Below are 6,000 nucleotides of genomic sequence, written 5' to 3'. Positions count from 1 at the left end.
AGATACTGGTATTTACACCATACTGGGTCATGGTAGAGCGATTCGGCGGGACCGACGTTAATATTCGGACAACGCTAAACCGATTTTCTTGCGACAAATAATAATCAAACTTAACTTTGACGAAAACAAAGGGATAGCGCGAGCCTGGTATTATTTTTTCTTTATCAATTCTCTAGAGAAAATTGAATTTAGAAAATTAATAGAGCTCGAAAGAGGAAAAGAAATTCAATTTAAGTAAACAAACGTTTCAAAGAATATTATTATAAGAATATCAAAATTTCGAAATACTTTATTCGAAACGAATCTCGTTTAAAGATTGAAAATAAAAGTATCGAGTATAATGCAACGATACAAACAGAAATATCTGTCGTTTGTCGAACACGTAATGTATTCGAGAGGGACGGTAATGCATTCTCGTTAGTCGAGCATAATTTAAACTGAATAATGGGTGATTGACGTCCGGACGAGGAAACACTCTCAGCCATCCATCCCTACATCTGATTCCAGTGTACAAACCTAATCACGATTCGGAGGACAGACGGTAGGAGAGTGAAAGGATTAAGTAAATCGAATACCGAATTGCACGTTACAAAACTCAATAACGATTTCAAAAGTGTTCTTTCCCCTCTACCTTCTCTCGGAACAATCATCGAAATATCGAATTTTGTAAATAAATCAAAAATTTACAAAATATAATGCACACATATAAAAAGTTGAATTTTCTAAATTTTCACATTTATCCTTCGCAAAGAATATAATTGAATCTCGATACGAATAGAATAGAATTTTGAATGTAGACGTTTTTAGAGACGATTCAAAGTTTCATTCATCGAGAAACGAAATAATATTTGTAATTGCGCAATCTCGAACGAGATGCGTAAGGAAAATACACAAATACGGAAAAAGAAAGGCGAGGCAGATTTGTGTCGGCGTGACGAAATGACGAGAAAGTTCGTTAAAGCTCCTTATGTTTATCCACCGGCGTAAATCCGCGTTTTGTTCCACCGAATATTCTCCCCGGACAAATCGTTGCTAAATTCTATCCCCGGAGGGAAGGTTGGCCGGGCGCCAACGTAGCCGAGACACCATCTACTAAACTTATTTAATTATTTTTCTATCAACCGTTACCCTCTTGTCTTGTGCGATATGAAACCAGGTGAGAGAATCGGGCCAACTTACCGCAAACTTATTTAATTATTCGATCAATGGGACCGTTTTTCACTCGTTTCGCGCGATCCAAAAAGAAACGATCAAAAATAATTTTCGATTTTTAATTAGAACGTTGAAAGATTTGATTCCTCTCACGAGCGAGAAATCAAATTTAATTTAAAATGATATTTTTTCAGAGACCAAATCGCAAATTGAACGTTATTTCTTAAGCGAACAATAAATTAAAAAATAAAATTACAAAAATTAGAACCACGTTAATACGTTTTACCACGCCGATTAAATAAACCATCGTTGAACGTTAAAAATCGTACGAGACTCGATCGTTGTAAGCAACGCGCGACACAGAGAGAGGGAGGGCAGCAATCTATTTTCTCGGAGGAACGGCTCGATTCGAATTCCTCCCAAATTTTCGAAGGATACAACGAACCATTCTCCTCGAACCATCGAAGAGCGATTAAGATTCGGGAAACGGTGAATTAATTCGAACGACAAGCCCAGCCGCCATCCCCTCGGCGAATAAACATCAACGGCAGAAGTTGACCGCCCTCGTCCTTTCGGCCCTGGATGTCGGTTTCCGGCGCATATCCGCCGGAATTCGTCCAAACCTGCCCCCCCCCCTCTCCGCGTGTTTGGCACAGCTTTCCAAACCTCGTTTCCCTCCCTCCCCCTCCGTCTGCATCGGACGTCGCGGTGACGGGGAGGGCTGGTCTGGTGATTTCGCTGTATAAACCGAACTGTGTCGATCGCAATCCGCGAATTGGCGCGATACGAATTGATATCCAATTCGGGGGCCTCGGCGATCTGCGAAATTAGCGGGGCTAACTGCTTTTGCACCGCTCGCCCGATTGCACCCCAATTTCGAATTTACCCCGAGAACTGTTTGATCATTGACTTCGAGAGCTCGTTCGAAGGGGAGAGGCGTTTCCATCCTTGGCGTGTTTGCGTCCCGTTCCTTTTTTTTTTTATTCTTTTCGACGATGAGGAAGAAGAAGAAGAAGAAGAAGAAGAGAGGGCTTGTAGTACTTTTCTCTGTTCCTTTTTTTTTTTTTGTTTTCTGGATGGAGTTGGAGTTTTTCTTTTTTTTGTCGAGGATTTTGAGGTAATTCTGATCGTCCTAGAATGAAATTGAAGTAACGATTGAAATTCGTATTTGTGGTTTGTAAGAGAGAGAGAGAGAGAGAGAGAGAAGCGTTTTTTTTTTTTAGAACAAGAAAAGTTGCGAAGAAATATAGGAATGTGGAGGGTGAATCTTTAGAGAGCGATATGAGCAGTTCAAATAACTCGAAGAGTTATTTGTTGTTTGAGAAAAATGTTTCATATGAGAGTTATGTAGAAATTGATGTTGCAATTTTTCTGCAAATGGACACGAATGAAACTCAAATTTGTTTTCTTTTTTTTTTTTTTTTTTTAGTGAAATCACGTGTTTTTTGATTTTTCTGAAACATTTTCTGAAGCGAATATATCTAAAAAGAATTTAAAAATACAAAATAAAACGAATATTATCGATTTAAAAAGTTGAGAAAGAAAATCATACAGAGCAATGAGACATAAAACAGATTAATAATCAGGCATGCGAGAAGCACATATCTTTTATAATTTTACTTTTAATAACTTTTTTTAAACGCATGGAGCAACAAGAATTTGATAAGTGACACAGAAATATAAGGAAAAAGAAAAGAAAAGAAAAATTCGCATAGAATAAATAAAAGAGAATGTAATAACAATTCTTCTCCAAAAACAACTCTAAAAAAAAAGGAGACACGTATTCAGAAAAATACAGTGCACTGTAGTATGTAATTTTATTTGAAATTCATAAACCACGCCTCTATTCATTTTCCTTTGAGAATCGCAAAACTATTTCTTACGAAATATGAAACTCTTGGCGGCGTGTAAGGGAATTTAATAAAAAATGATTCCAATATCGATAGCACGTGACAAGTTGAATTTCTCATCCCGGGCCCCCTCTTGTGCATGCAATTTCAAATTCTCGTTCCCGATCGTTCTCACGGAATTTATTTAAGATCTGATGAGAAACCAATCGAATCGAAACGGTTTGTAAGAGATATATCCGTTCCGGAAATATCCGCCGCTTTTCCACCTATACAAAAGCTTAACAGCTGAAAATCGGGGATAACGACACGTGTATAGGATACGCCCATTTTACCCTTTCAAAAGACCCTCCATCTTTTATCGAGCAATTGTTTAAATGCAGCATCCATGTACTGCGTCCGATATTTCACTTCGATCGATCATTGATTACTTACTCGGATGAAGGAGATGACTACCAATTAATAATTCATTATTTTTCTTATTCCGTTCGAAATAATGTATCTCTCATAAAATTATTTATAAAGTTAAATTTGATCACAAAATTAACGTTCTCCTTCCATTCCTCGAGCCTAATCAACATACTATTGCTTATTTGAGTATCGATAAAAAAATCTCCTGTTCGAATGGCTAATTTCTCAATCAATGAAACGATAGAAGATAGAAGACGGTCCGATACCGAGTAAAATTCTCGAGAATCGAACCCGATTCCGTGCGAGCAAGATGAACAAACGCGAGACAGGGAAGGCAAACGACACCCGTAGACACCCGTTCACTTACCGATTGGCACGTTGACAGCAGCAAAGAGAACGACAAGGGCGCGATGGCAGAGCATTGTGCACTGCATGGAAAACGCGATGAATCGTCGTCGGTCGTTGGAACCAGCAGCTGCTCCTTTTATCTACTTAACCCTGTCATCTTTCGCGAGAACATCTGTTTCCAGTCCTCTGACGCATAGCATGCCTGAAACAAACCAGTGTACCATCCTTTAAAATACGTGTGTTTGATCGTTTCTACGTCCTTCTTCCTATCCTTTCCTTCCTTCTCTCCCTTTCTTTATACAGAATAATAATCGATCACTTTGCAATAACTCTACAAATTATTTTCGAAGAAAACAAGGAAGAAGCAATTGTATCACAAATGATCTCGAGAATACGGATAATTTCGTAGAGTTAAAAGAAGAAAAAGAAGAAGAAACAAGAATAAAACATTTACGTTTAAAGAGTGAAAATTTCTGATAATCGTTCACGTGTATAAAAAAAAAAGAAAAAAAATTTTCTAAACAAAGTCTTTTTTCTCTTCACGTTTGTAAGAATAATCATAGTTTATCGAGCCGTTTTATGCGCTACGTCCCCTCCCCCGTCGATTCCTGTTGACGAATCGAATTGGCAGAAACGGTGCTCGAACGCGTCTCTGTTTTGGACGAACGGACAGAAGGACGCCTCATCATCGGTCGGCCGCTTTATCGCTCGTTTCCACGTTGGCGAACTTTCGACTCGTGCACCCTTGCATCGCAAAACTGGCTACCCTAACCACTCCGTCGTTATCTGGCCCCAAAAGCTGCCGTTTCTCCTGGGTGACGTTCGATCCTGTTCCGCGGAACTTGACTAACAGGCCTCGGTCAAAGGTGAACTACGGCCGATGTTCCAGGGACGTGAGGAAGCTCTCGTGATGGGCTTTGTTTGCGGACCAAACGAGGTGTAATTGTTCCAGGGGATTTCGTTCGCTCGGATCTTGAGTGGGGACTTGGATGGACAAACACATATAGGTTTGTTACGGAGATTCGATTCACGAAATTAAGTTTTCAAACATTGTTCGAGAAGGATTGTTGTTTGTCGCCAAGTTTCAATTGGAGAACAGGTATTTTATTCATCGATTTTCTCGAATAACCAGACTTTCTAATCGCCTTTATAATCGACCAGAAACTTTGATTCTTTGACGAAATCCAACTCGGAGGAAACAATGCTGTTTCGAAATCTCGATCGATTGACGAGATTAGCGCAGATTAGCGATAGATCCGAAACAAATACGATTAAAAAATATCTTTTTCTTAGAGAATCGAAAAAGAGCGTTTCGAGGAGCAAGTTTCCGCGCTTTTATCTTTCATTGATCGAAAAATAAAACTGGCTTCGCGGTTACAACGATTTAAAGTTTTCCCTAATTTCAATAAGATTCGATCGAGTTTCAAATCACGATAAATATATTTATTTCTGGGAAAATATTACGACGATCTAATTCACGGTTGTAACGTTAAAAGTGGATGAGAATAAATCGTCTACATCGCGTCTACATTAGATAAGAAGAAAATCTAGCCGATATTCTTTCGAAATCACTGCGTCTGTCAAAATTTCGTTTCAATTTCGTTCCCAACGATAATACTACATGGAATTCTGTTCGCCCAAACTCGATCTCTTTTCTTCCCAAACCGCGAAACGACCACGAACGCGGGGCACAGAGGAAAGAAAAAAAGCAAACGATAACACCTATTGAAAAGAACAAAATCCACCACCTCCGGCGAGCACGTGTCGCGTTTGTTTATTCGACGAAACGAAAATCTGTAACGTATGGATATTATTCAAATTGTTGCTCGACATTCGCGATAACGCGAAATTGTTAATTTTCCATATTCCACGCGTTCACGACAACGCCACAATGTGCACACCATTGAACAGATTCCATTCGACCACGTGTAACGACGGGCCAGAGATATGGTTTCATCCTCTATAAAGTATTCGTAATTCTAATCTCTAGCGGTTCAAACAGTTGATGTCGCAATGCAAATCTCTCGAATCCGAATTTTTTTTTTTCATTGAAAAAAATTCCAAATTAAGAAAAGTTTTGCTCAATTCGTATTCCAAAATGTCTTCTTCTAGTTTCTCCAAGTTTTCTTATATACGTATCTCGTTTCGAATATAAATAGAGGATGATACGATCTGTAAAAATAATTACTTATTTTCATCGTGTCGAACTTGAATATATTTAAGATTTTTAAATGAAAGTAAA

General features: G+C 38.7%; 1 long non-coding RNA gene across 1 annotated transcript in view; it reads right to left on the bottom strand.

Annotated features, from left to right (window-relative positions):
• Window positions 1-2,100: 2,100 nt before the first annotated feature.
• Window positions 2,101-6,000, bottom strand: part of LOC116415127 (uncharacterized) — an 88,104-nt gene continuing 84,204 nt past the window's right edge. Inside the window, exons 3-4 of the long non-coding RNA XR_015294408.1 lie at window positions 3,778-3,960; window positions 2,101-2,284 (exon numbers count right to left, since the gene is read on the bottom strand). This is a non-coding gene — a long non-coding RNA (uncharacterized LOC116415127). The remainder of the gene's footprint in view (window positions 2,285-3,777; window positions 3,961-6,000) is intronic.

The sequence above is a fragment of the Apis florea genome, unplaced genomic scaffold (genome assembly GCF_048593485.1).
Source record: "Apis florea isolate Af1SG1 unplaced genomic scaffold, ASM4859348v1 contig_3771_pilon, whole genome shotgun sequence".
Classification (NCBI taxonomy): Eukaryota; Metazoa; Arthropoda; class Insecta; order Hymenoptera; family Apidae; genus Apis; species Apis florea.
The sequence above is the reverse complement of the archived record's forward strand: the minus strand, read 5'-3'. Positions and strand labels throughout refer to the sequence as shown.